The following is a 13,011-nucleotide window of genomic DNA, read 5'->3' on the forward strand; positions in this document are numbered from 1 at the left end:
GCTTGGTTACACTATTTTCTCTGTTCGTGTCAATTAAGGACCGTTCATTGCTGTGAATGGTAGTTAGGTCATAGACTTATTATCCTGAGCACTTGCTTGCTTATGGGAGCGGGAAGGATCATTATGCTCTTGTCATAGGTTCTGGCTCTTTCTAGACCGACTAATTGGAGGCGGGGAAAGGTGGAGGTCTGAGCGCCATACTGAGACCGAGTCTCAAGTGTGGGGGCTTGGAGTCCAAGTTTGGACGGGACCTAGACCCCTCGATAGGAGTGAAATGGGTTGGTCTTATTTGTGCCTGGGGTACAAACGGGGCGTGTGTTTCAGGGTATCCAGTTAGGATACATTGATTCGTGAATCGCTGTTTCTGTGAAATGGTATGACTTGGCTATGGTCTAGCACTGTAGTAAAAACTGAAAGATGAAAGATGATCAAATAGTTCTGATACCCTTGCTTTAAAGTAGAATATGTGCTTACCTAGAATGGTTAGCTAATGAAGTAATCATGATTGATAATAAAACTTGACTCTAAGGATGAACTATTAGTAATGCTTTCTACAAACAAAAAGAAAACAACAAACCCATATTGTCTATCATATCCTTGAGAGTCAAGAAACTATTTCCACTAGTCAGGTAAGTCTTGCGAGTACATTATGTACTCAGGGTTTATTTTACCCATGTTGCAGATGTAGCTTGAGGAGTACCTCTTGTGTGGAGGATTCTTCTGGTGGGCACAGACGGATCCTTGTATTGTTTTTGCTAGATGTTTATTTTCATTTCGTTGTTTAATTATCGCACTCTGAACTCTGGTATTGTAATAAATAATTTCTAAGAACTCTTGTTGTATGAAATGGACTAAGTATTGTAAGCTCGTACTCATTATTGGATTCTGGATATAAAACGTGGATTGTTTCGAGTTCTCCCTTAGGGTGTGCTCGACGAACTGTCCGATGTAGCTCACTTTCGAGGTACTTAGTGTCTAGTGGAAGACGAACGCCTCCGAAAGCGTGTTGTTTCAGGCGGTTTTGCCACATTGAGCACTTGATTTCCTCATCAAGCCTGTGGCATTCGTGTTCATTTCTCCTAGGGCTTTGCCTATAGCCGCTAGGCATCGCCTAGGAGCTCCTAATTTGTAGTTGAGTAGTGGTAGCTTGTATTACTCTTGTTATTCTAGTGAAGCAACGATGTGAAAGAAACTCCGACCTTGGTGGTCACCTAAACAATGAGGATGTAAGCAAGTGGTTTGGCCCAACCTCAGGTTAAATCCTTGTCTTTTGTGCGTGTTGTTGTTGTTGTGATTGCTGGAAAATTACTTGTGTTTTCTTGTCTCCATCTTTCTCAAGTTCAATTCTAGGGTTTGGTCCTAGTTTATAAATTGGTGTTGAGACTAGACAAAGGAAGTGCCTCAATACCTCATCTACCTCCAAGGAAGTGTGGTAATTCACAAATATGGATTTGGAGTTGTTTTTATCTCTGATGTCATAGTTTCCCTAGGTGTCGAAACTTCTAACATACGTCAGAAGTTTCGATCCAAACTTTGGAACTTTAGTTAGGTTCTAATCCGCTCCTTTAAGTACGTGTAAGATTTTTTTATATACACTTATTTACCCTCCTTTGGGCATTGTAAATCATCTCAATCATTCAGTATTTTACAAAGGTGGGAGCACTTTAGTCTTTCTCCCATCTCAGATCCACTAGTCCTATGGTTCCCATTCACTCTGCATCCTCCATCTCTCGACTAGGGTGCGATTCATACCTCTGCAGTTCGCACCTTTAGGCTTTGTTTCGGTACCTTCAAGAGCTCTCCATCTTCTCACCCTTCAGGAGTCGATTTTCATCTTTCTACTATATCTTAATCCCAGTTTGGCAACCTTTGGGATCCCTGCAACTACATGAAAAGGATGTGTACCTACGCAAAGGTGATGGAAATAAATATCAGGCAAATGGAATGGCGTCTCTAAAGGTTTCAACCCAACAAACATTAAGTCAAAGTTCTCTGACTTTAATTATGTTTTTATTAGAAAAATATATTAACACCTGTTATAAGTTTAAATAAAGGTACTATAAAAACTTATTTTATGGGTAACTTAATAAAATTAGTTTGATGTTATATTTATTGATACACTCTATTGACCTAGTCACAATTAGAGAATTTTCGCTAAAGTGAGCTATACTTAAGAATAGAGAGAGTATTTTTTAATAAACGAGAGGTTAAACATTAAAGTGAGTGAATGCAATCTAGAGAGGCATGCATATATCCCTCCAGTTCCATAAAGCCTTCTTTGGAACATGGGAAATTTTATTTTCTATGAAAGTGAATGGATTCTAGCAAAATTCCTGTATAATTTCTATAAAAATCCTTTGTCCAAAAGGGCCCTAAGTATTGTTGGACAGAGTTGAGGTCAAGTCTACAGAATTTTAACTATAAAAAACTTCAACAATATTTAGTTTGAAAACCCTAATTAAGACAACGTATATAGATTAGTCTCAAAAGTACTCTAATAAAATTATATATTTCCGTATATATTAAATAGAAAAATGTAGTCCAACTCATGTTTTGGAGACCGCATGCAAAATGTTGAAGAGTACTCCCTCCGTCCAAAGAAATGCAATTCTTGTTTTTTTACTAACATTCATGATACAAAATACATAATATTAAACTAATTATGAAATACATTTTCATAGTTCAACTTTATTGAAGACACAAAATGCTAATACTATTTATTATAAACTTGATCAAATTTAAACTAGCTTAACCTACCTAAACTCTATAGTTGCATTTTTTTTTGGATGGAGAGTGTAGTATTTTAGGCAAGCGTTTGTGTTGTGTTCGTCAATAATTGCAAGTTCCAATTGCGCTAAGTAGTTCCCGAGGGCTAGAAATGCCTGTCATCCCAACGGAATGCTGATCTTAGCGACGCTAATCTCTATGATCGTATAATTTTATGGTATGTCTAAGGACCATAAAAAGGCGCGGCTGCCGTGAGATCTATAATTGTAAGAAAAAAACGGTACCAGAGCCAGCACACAAGTTTAGAAGTTTATTATGAGATTCTCCTTTATATTGCTGTTGAGTGGGCACTAGCATCAGCTAGTCGAACCACCTGCATGTCTATGTCATCCAGGTCAAAAAGGGAATATTTTCATTGCTTTTCTTTCTTTTGTCAGACGTTTGTTTTTTCTGTGATAGGAATAGATCGTGCGGATACTTATATATATTTTTATATTTTACATTTTTTTCAAGACCCAGTACCCGACATATGCTTGTATACATGAGCGCACACTTACCCCTATTATGAGGGTATAACCCTAGGTACCCACGGCAAGGGACATGGGCCGCACGGTCAGGGACGGTCCAGCCCACAAGATTCAAGACTTACGGTGCACGGTGCTACTCAGCGTACAATATAAGACATCTAGAAGATTTGATCGGATACTACATATATTGTAATATAATACTTGTCATGTAACCAACTAGGATACTTTTCTTCTAACTTTACCCCTCCAAAGTATATAAGGAGGGGCAGGGTCTCCTAGTCGACATCCCCATACGGATCCTAGGCTTTGCCTAAGGCATCGGATCACACGCAATATTATACGATAGCCAATACAAACCAACAGATCACAGGAGTAGGGTATTATGTCGTGCTGACGGTCTGAACCTGTCTAACTCTTGTCTCTGTTGCCTTCTTGTTCTTGATTACGCGCACCTCTGCTGATCAATCTACCTTCGTAGGATATCCCTTGGAGGACTGCCGACGATATTCTATCGACAGTTGGTGCGCCAGGTAGGGGTGTGCATGTTGTTTCCATGGCAAACAAGATGGTACACTTTTCAGGCTCTTCGTCCTCTCCAAAGCCCGGCTAGATCTTTACGGTCGGATCGATCTCCTAGGTCATCAATGCTGACGGAGATGGAGAGATCTTCAAGCCGGTGCAGATTGATTCTGCACTGACCACACCAACGCCTGCAATGGCAGATCCGATCTCGGAACCGCCTCCGAGGTTGTCTTCACCAACAACTCGTCGCCTGCTGCCCCGCTACTCGAGGAAGCAGGTCAACAACGATGATCTGATCGCATCCATCGATCAGGTCGGCCAGAAGCTCGCCGACTGCCTCTTTCTCACAGAATCGGCTCTGACCACTCTGGTTCAACACTGACCACTTTCCGGTTCTGATCTATCGAAAGCCGAACGGGAAACTCTAGGGGATACGACCACCATCCATCAGGATGCCCTAACGGGCAATTTCGTACACGTCGACCATATAACGACATACGCCATCGACCAGACGTTCTGTCTAAAGCTAAGTCATGCTTTAACATTTTTCTAAATATTCTCCAACTTTCATATATCTCTATGATGTTTCTTCGAGCTATTTTGTCCATGTTTGTTCATCAAACGATTTTCTTTCATGTATACCATCTTAAAGATGACATACAACTAAGTCTAAGGCAAATCCATGAACAGTCATGTTGATGCTCGGATGTTCCCAGAGACGGCCCTGTCTCCGACTTCTTCCTACACGAGCATGAGCGTCTGCCCTCTGCGTTAGGGGTGGTCGGCAGCGGCTCCTTAGCGACACCGTGTTCTTCCTACACGCACATAGGCTTTGCGCTCTGCGTTATGGTTAACAAGCTAGCTAGGGCTGAAGACTCAGCTACACACTAACTGGTCGGACGATTTATATTAAATATAAACACATCTTCAGAATAACACTAAGTGTTCACACCAACTGATCTCCGAGCTGCATACGCTATTTCATCACCATTGCTGATTCTTTTTCGGAGTTCATATATTTTATTTTTACATCATGTACTACCCATTCTACACATTTGTTTCGTAGGGACATGGTTCGGTCAATGAGCTTACGTTCAGGGACTGGACAAGATGATCATCATCTAGGTGGTCAGACCACCTATCAGACGGACTTCACCGCCAACCAACTGGTCAGACTGCTCGGCGTTCACTTCGCCGCTGACCAGTTGGTTGGACTGCTCATCGCATGGGCTTCATCATCAGCTACACTGGGGCTCGCCAGCTATGCTGGAGACTCCTCGGTGTTTCGATTCTTCGTGCAAGCGTCGCCAGCTAAGGCTGGGGACTCCCTTGGCAGCTGGGTCTTGCTACGTCTCATCGGTGTGCTATCAAGCTGCTCCATGCTGTTCAGATTAGGGTGCTGATCTTGGGCAACACGTCTAGGGTCTTGATACGCGCATATCAGATGACGTCGGCAAGCTTTTAGACTTCTTTTCTTTGACCCTACTTCAAGATTCATTATTCATCTTCCAGCAGGCTTGGGGACTAAGTGGCTATACTTCACTTGACAGTGAATGTCGTGCTTATTTCTTGATTTACCCTCCTTATTGACGGAGTCTAAGTAGCTACACTTTTCCTAAGGGGAAGAATTTTCAAATTTTATCTTGTGCCCCTTACATCCTTCTGGCAAGCCTTACTTGGCTAAGCCTGAGGTCTCATAACCAGTTAAACTGGTTGGTATTGACTTTCACCGCCCAGGTCACCAATTAAATTGGTCAGCTTCGACTTCCACTGCCCGGATCACCAGTTAAACTGGTCGGCTTCACATCAAACTGGTCGGACTTGTTCAAGACGGCGCTGCTCAAAGGATACAAGGCGCTCGAGGAGTAGCTGTGGGGGTTATAACCCCAAGTACCCATGGCAAGGGACATGGGCTGCACGGTCAGGGACGGTCTGGCCCACAAGATTCAAGACTTGTGGTGCACGGTGCTGCTCGGCGTACACTGCAAGACATCTAGAAGATTTGATCAGATACTACATATATTATAATCTAATACTTGCCATGTAACCGACTAAGATACTTTTCTTGTAACCCTACTTCTCTAGAATATATAAGGAGGGGCAGGGGTCCCCTAGTCGACATCCCTATACAAATCCTAGGCTTTGCCTAAGGCATCGGATCACACGTAATATCATACGATAGCTAATATAAACCAACAGACCACAGGAGTAGGGTATTATGTCATGATGATGGTCCGAACCTGTCTAACTCTTATGTCTCTGTTGCCTTCTTGTTCTTGATTACGCGCACCTCTGCCGATTAATCTACCTTCGTGGGATACCCCTCGAAGTACTGTCGACGATATTCTATCGACACCTATGAACTCGCACATGCACATCCTACATTCCTACCCATAAGAGCACTCCCAAAGAACTCAGTTGAGTCAGCAAATCTCTAGATTGATAAAGTCACCATAGACGTCTCGCTATCGACGAACACGTCACCTACCACTGAAAAAATAGTACTATTAAATCCTAGAATAAATCATGGAAAATATGATATTTTACACTTGCTTAGTTGAACTATATTATATTCTTCATCACTAGCACTAGTACAGAAATGGGCTGTACTCCTGGTTCTCAACCCCCTTCAGTCCTAGTTTTGAAACCGGGAGCACGAATCCAGGACTAAATGACCCCTCCTTTAGTCCTGGTTTCGCGCCCGGGACTAAAGGTCCTTTAGTCCCAGTTGGTAATACCAACCAGGGCTAAAGAGGCCTCCCGGCCTGGCCACATGGGTCGACCCTTTAGTCCTGGTTGGTATTACCAACCGGGACTAAAGGTTTTCTTTTTTTTTCTTTTTTTGTTTCTATTTTCAATTGATGAATCATTTTGGTTTTCAAATAGGTTTTTGAATACGCATTCTACGCTGCTAATAATATACGTATTCTACACGTTTATAATGTTTGAACATTTTGTACAAACTAAAGTATGAAACTAATGTATATATTACATGCATATACATATATTGTATGTTATTTTATGTACATATAATATGTATATATATATATATTACAAATAAATCTTGGATTATATATTCTATCATATCCTTAGGATAACAAATTCACTCTATCTGGTTTGGCTTCCATGTTTCGTTCATGTCATTATAGAACTCGTCGGTGGGGTTTAGGACCTAGTCATTAAGAAATCCTGCTATGGTCTCTTGAATTGCTTTCAGTTGGTCACGTCGTATCACTTTTTCCTTCAACCATAGAGTCTTCAATAAAAGTTAAAGGAAAAGTATTAATATATATATATATATATGTGTGTGTGTGTTGGTCATGTGATTACTTATATATATGAGCAATAAAAGAAATTGTGAATATATGAATATATTTATATAACGTACTTTGAGGTTCTCTTCAGGAGTTTTTTTTAGTATGCCATGATGAACTCACAAACATAATATCCGCAATAGTTGTTCCCCTGTTCTTGCCTCAGAACCCACTTTTACAAGAAAAAAGATCCAACGAATTAAAAGCATGCATGGTGTTAATTGAATTATATATATATAAATGTAGCTAGTACTTACTTTGTGTGCGATTACATCCAGTGGCGCTTTGCAATGTTTCATGTGGTGTTTCTCAATGAAACATTTCCAAACACTGCGCCCAATAAAATAAAAAATTAATTTGGCCTTTAATAATTGTTGCAGTTAAGAGATTGGGGTATATATAGTTGCTAGAGACCAAATTACCCTTGGATAATATCTATCATGTCTTGGTACTCTGTTTGCTCGTTTCTTAATGAGTCTAAGATGCTCAACCGACTATTGGCCATATCGATGACCATCAATATCCAGTGATTGCTGCATATATTTTTATACACAAATATGATTGACATTAACTAGAGTCAACATATATATATATATGGGAGATAGCTTAGCTAGTAAGTAAATAATTGAACAAATGTCCATATAATTGACATTAATTATTGAACACTCACTTGAAGTTGTAGGGGAAGAGTATGTCCTTGTTTTGTTGGTTCACTAAGAACCTCATGAGATTTTTCTCGAGTTTAGATTTCCATTGAGGGGATCAGGGTGTTTGAATACGACATTTGGATCAATGAAACCAACATCATTATCCTTTCTCTTTCTAAGTTCTGTCATCTCATATCTACACACATAAAAATATAGTGTGAGGATATATAATTTATATATATACATGTAGCTTTATATATATACACTTTAATAGTAGAAAATAATCACACTTACAGACAATAGCAGCTAATGAGACTTTTATCGAGAGAGTCCAGGTGGCATAGTTGGTGTAATTCTAAAAACTCGACATATATAACGTCATAGCCATGGAAGTAATGTTGGTTTCTAACTCTGACAGAAATAAAGTTCTCTCTCCGTTCACACGCCGCCATGTACCATTTGTTTAGCAGGTACATTTGCGTACCCAGTTCACCTAAGGCCTCAGGGTTGTATAGACTCTTTCCATATTCAAATTTCTTCCAAGGATCCACTTTCAGAGCAGATGGTCTTTCAGCGAGCACTTGGGCAAGGTTCAAACCGGTATCCTCGTAAAACTGAACCATTTCCTCAAAATCGACGTCCGGTAAGTCTAAGTTTGAACCATATTCATTACGAATGACAAGAGGGTGGATTGATTGTTGTGATTGTTGTCTGAGTTGTGCAACACATTTCTCTACTCTAGTCTTTTTCTATGCCGCCTCAAATGACTTGGTGAGAGAGCGGTCGTAGTCCGATTTTGGCCGGATCTTTTGAGATTCCCGCTTTTTCTGGTCCACCTTCTTTCTTAGAAGATCTGGAGCTAGGTAGAAGTACAATTTCTCTGGGTTCTCCCTCGCTTCTCGTTGCTTTCTTGCTTTTTCGAAGAAACTTTTCACATCTTTTTGTATTGCATCCTTTAATTCCTTTTCACTTTTCTTGTAAGATAGTTTTTGGGGAATAACTGGATTAGAGGAGGCTTTCTTCTTTGCCGGCTGGTGGGCCAACGGCTTCATTTGCGGGGCGGACCTCTTAGGAGCTGGCTACTTCTTGATCATCAAGGGAGGCGGGGCAGCCGTTTGAGACCTCCTTGGAGGCATTGGAGACCTCCTTGGAGGTGGCGGTGGTGGCGGCGTTGCATAATCACTGCCTAGAGCACTATGATAATCTGGAGATTGAATAATTGGACTTAGGTTGATGGAGGCCCTACTGTGTGATTACAAAAAAGAATAATTAGGTATAAGAAATTGTTATTATTAATCATGCATGTCAATAGAAAATTTGTGAAAAAATATTTCGTTCACTTTTGTCCGCACCTATTGTCTGGCAGTTGAGGAAGCGGCGGTGGACTAGAGACCCCGGGAATAATGATGTAGCGCTTGTGCCATAGTATGAATGTCTTCTCTACTTCTCCTAGAGTTTTCTTCCCATCACCTCCTAGAATGTCAAGAGCCAGATCACTAAAACCTTTGTTAACTCTATCCACTGAGACACTAACATATCCAGGTGGTATTATTGTCCCATGGATTCTTGGTGTCTTGGTAGGATCTGGAGAAGAAAAAACACCAAGAGCCACCATGATTGTGGCATTCTCTTTTGGAATATGTAGCTCACATGATGTAAATGGTGCAGTGATGTCATCCACGGGGAAACATAGCATTGCGTCATCTTGATTTGGCAACTTCATGGAAGCACAGCTGCTTTTCAACTGATTAGGAGGGCTAATATTAATATTGATTCCTGGATCTGATGCCTGCCTTTGGGCACTCATTGCTATTTGCACTTGCTTTATGATTTCATCCTGCATTCTAGCTGCATGTCTTTTTCGTGCTCCTGTGCTTGAAGCAACGCCTCTTGTGACTCATGAACCAATTCCTCCAACCTGCCTGCATCCTCATCCTTTCTTCTCTGTTGGCTTCTATAGGTATCTCTGTCGTCAAGGAAACCATGCTCCCAAGAAATGTTCCGTCCTAAACCTCTCGTTCGGCCACTATGTTCAGCGGTCCCGAGGGCATACGTCAGTTCATCCTTCTCTCATTGGGCCTGAACGCACTAATAGATTTAGCTTGTAGAGCTTAACCAAATCTTTGTGTTGCTCTTTTGAGTTTTGTGCCATGAACCAGCTTCCCGGTCTCTAGGTCCAGTCTTCCCCCATAAGCGAAAAACCAATTCTTCGCGCGTTTGGGCCAATTGAGTGATTCTGGTGTGATACCCTTGGCAAGAATGTCCACTTTCATTTTTCCCACTTGGGAATGGCAGTCGTGTAGCCACCTGATCTCATGCCATGGTGGTATACCTTCTATCGGACATTCTCTTGGTTCCTTCTCACCCGTTCCTCACCCTCTTCCGATGTCTTATACTATACAAAATCATTCTAGTAGGGCCTCAACTTCGCGAGCGGGCCACTAGTATTGAAATTGGGCGTTAGGTTCTTCTTGACGTATTTTGTGTATAGGGATTTCTTCTAAGTCTGAAATTGTGTGGCCATCTTCTTCATAGCCCACTTTCGAACTAGTTCCTTCAATTCATCATCGTTGATAGCATCATAATCATCCACTTGCAACGTGAAATATTAAAGGATATCATCCCAAATTAAATTCTTATCAAGATCAGAGACAAAACTAACACGAGGCTAGTTGATCTTTTACTTCCATTCACGGGCACTGATCGGAAGTCTGTCCCTTACAAGGCACCCACAGTGTTGCACGAATTTCCTTGCATGTGGATCAAGTGGTTCGCCTGTCTCGATATTGAATTCTGATATTATGTAGCGTCCATCCAATGGCTTTTTTAGGCCTCAAATATTTTTGCTTTTCACCGTTGTGGTCGTCGATCAGAGGACTATGTATAAAAAAGAATAAATAAATATCATGTGTACACATAATAGATGATAGATATTCAAATATATATATATATATAGAATATTCAAATATATATATAAATATATATACCTCGCCAGTATTTTCTTACACAATATTTTCTTGGTTATCTTCAAGAGCCAGGTATTGACTCCCATCATCTACATCCTGCTGGTCATCATCGGCAAATTGAGTGTCGGTGTTGATAATATCCATCATTTCTTCATCCATGTTGTCTCTCGGGGCAGCCATCTAGCTTTTACACCACTAGATATATCTATAAAAATAAAAACTATATCTGTAAAATGGACTCCTACAGGACGTGCCACCTCGAGGATAGTAACATTTGTAGATGACATTTGTAGGTCTGAAGTTATCAAATATCCATCAAATTGTAGCTCAAAAACATGTTTAAATAAATAACCATCCATACTAGTATGGATTTTCTACAATTTTCTAACTATTTTCTAAGTTTTTCATTTCATAAAAAAATTAATTCTAAAAAATAAAAGGCATGATTTCTAAGTATTTCATTTCATGGAAAAATTAATTTTAAGTGACCTGCTCGACAAAATTGAGAAAAAAACACACGCTCTCATGACCTCACTCATCTTCTAAGATCACGTAAGCTTCCGTACTAGTCCGCGCCAAGGAGGCAGAGGTATGCCCGCCCGAGTACGAGAACTACGTGCCCTGCTACTACAATGTCACGGACGTCGTTGAACGTCTTGGATCTGGGGGCCGACATCGTCATAAGCTACCGTGTAAAAAGGAGGAAACAATGAGACACCGGGCCGCGCCCGTGCTCCACTGAGCTCGATGGCTTAGCGCAAAATCGCATCACAAGATTGCCGACACGAGGGCTCAGCACACGCATCCATCCGATTACAAAAGGTTGGAGCAATTAATCCATCATAAACAGGACTGGCCAAGGAGGCGGTGGCTCACATCCAAGGTGTCAAACGCGAGGTCTAGCTCCTGTAGCCAAAAAACATGTCAGAGACTTAGACTTTACTCCACCAGCAAGGCAGCAAAGTCCCTAAATAGATAACCTGAGGTCAGAACAAGTTGATCCTGAATCACATAGTAGGCCATGCATGATAAACCTAACTGAGGAAATCGAATTCAAAGCCAACCGACGACTCAATACCAAACCACATTTACTGAAAAAGTTGAATTAATTGCTCAGAGACAACCAACAAAACAAATAAAAGACCCAACTTTTCTTTTTGAGAAATAAAAAACGAGGCCTGTAGTTGCGGATCCAATCTGGATAGAAATAATTGAAGTTTTGACACTTCGCCTCAAACAACCAGACACAAGTGCAATTAACTTGAGCCAAATTCCGAACAAATAATTGTTTCAAGCATATCCATCCACATCATATCGGATCCAACATCCAAGGGTAAATTCTGATCCGTTGATGCTGCTGCTGAAACCTCAAATTCTCGACAAAGGAAACAGCAGCACAACACCACCAAAACACCAATAAATCCACACATCATCCTTCAACCTCATCAAATCACACCATATCACCTCCTTGTCAAACCACGCCATCTCACCTGTATAAACAAACATAGATCAATTCGACAGAAAAAAGTGCAAACCATCACCCGCAATATAAACTTTAAACTAGTAGAAAGTGTTTTAATACTGAAGGTACACACCAACTTCACATGATGATTTAATGAATGGATCATTGTAATCACAGAAAATCAATAGACTTGAAGAGAAGAGTTGTTTTCGTTTACAAGGAAACGACTAATCCATATTTGTCGATCAAAATTCAATAATGCCATATATTGAGATCATCACATCTATACAATATCTTGCTTAATGCAAGCATGTCGGACGCGCTCCGGTGGAGAAGGCTCGGATGAGGGCCAAACCTAGAGAAGGCTCGGACGCGCTCCGGTGGTCGCCTGGGGGCGGTGGCGGGGAAGGCTCGAGCGTGCTCCGGTGAGGTAGCGTGGGGAAGGCTCGGGCGTGCTCCGGTGAGGCAGCGCAGGGAAGGCTCTAGGGCTCCTCATCCTCGAAGGTGCAGCAGCACGGGGAAGGCTCAGGCGCGCTCCGATGGTCACCTAGGGGCGGCGACGCTGCTGGATCGGATCGATCTGGTGGAGAAGAGAGGCGACGGCATGGCGGAGACAGAGAGGAAGAGAAGGGAGAAGGGCGTGGTTTATAAAGGGAGACCTTTAGTCCCGGGTGATGGTTAGAACTAGGACTAAAGGTTCTTTAGTAGTCCCGGGTGATAGTTAGAACCAGGACTAAAGGTTCTTTAGTCCCAGGTGATGGTTAGAACCGGGACTAAAGGTCTGAGCTTTAGTCCCGGTTGTAGCCACGGCCCGGGAGTAAAGGTGATTTTGGCGGGCCATGAAAA

This window comes from Miscanthus floridulus, chromosome 1 (assembly GCF_019320115.1).
Source record: "Miscanthus floridulus cultivar M001 chromosome 1, ASM1932011v1, whole genome shotgun sequence".
Lineage (NCBI taxonomy): Eukaryota > Viridiplantae > Streptophyta > Magnoliopsida > Poales > Poaceae > Miscanthus > Miscanthus floridulus.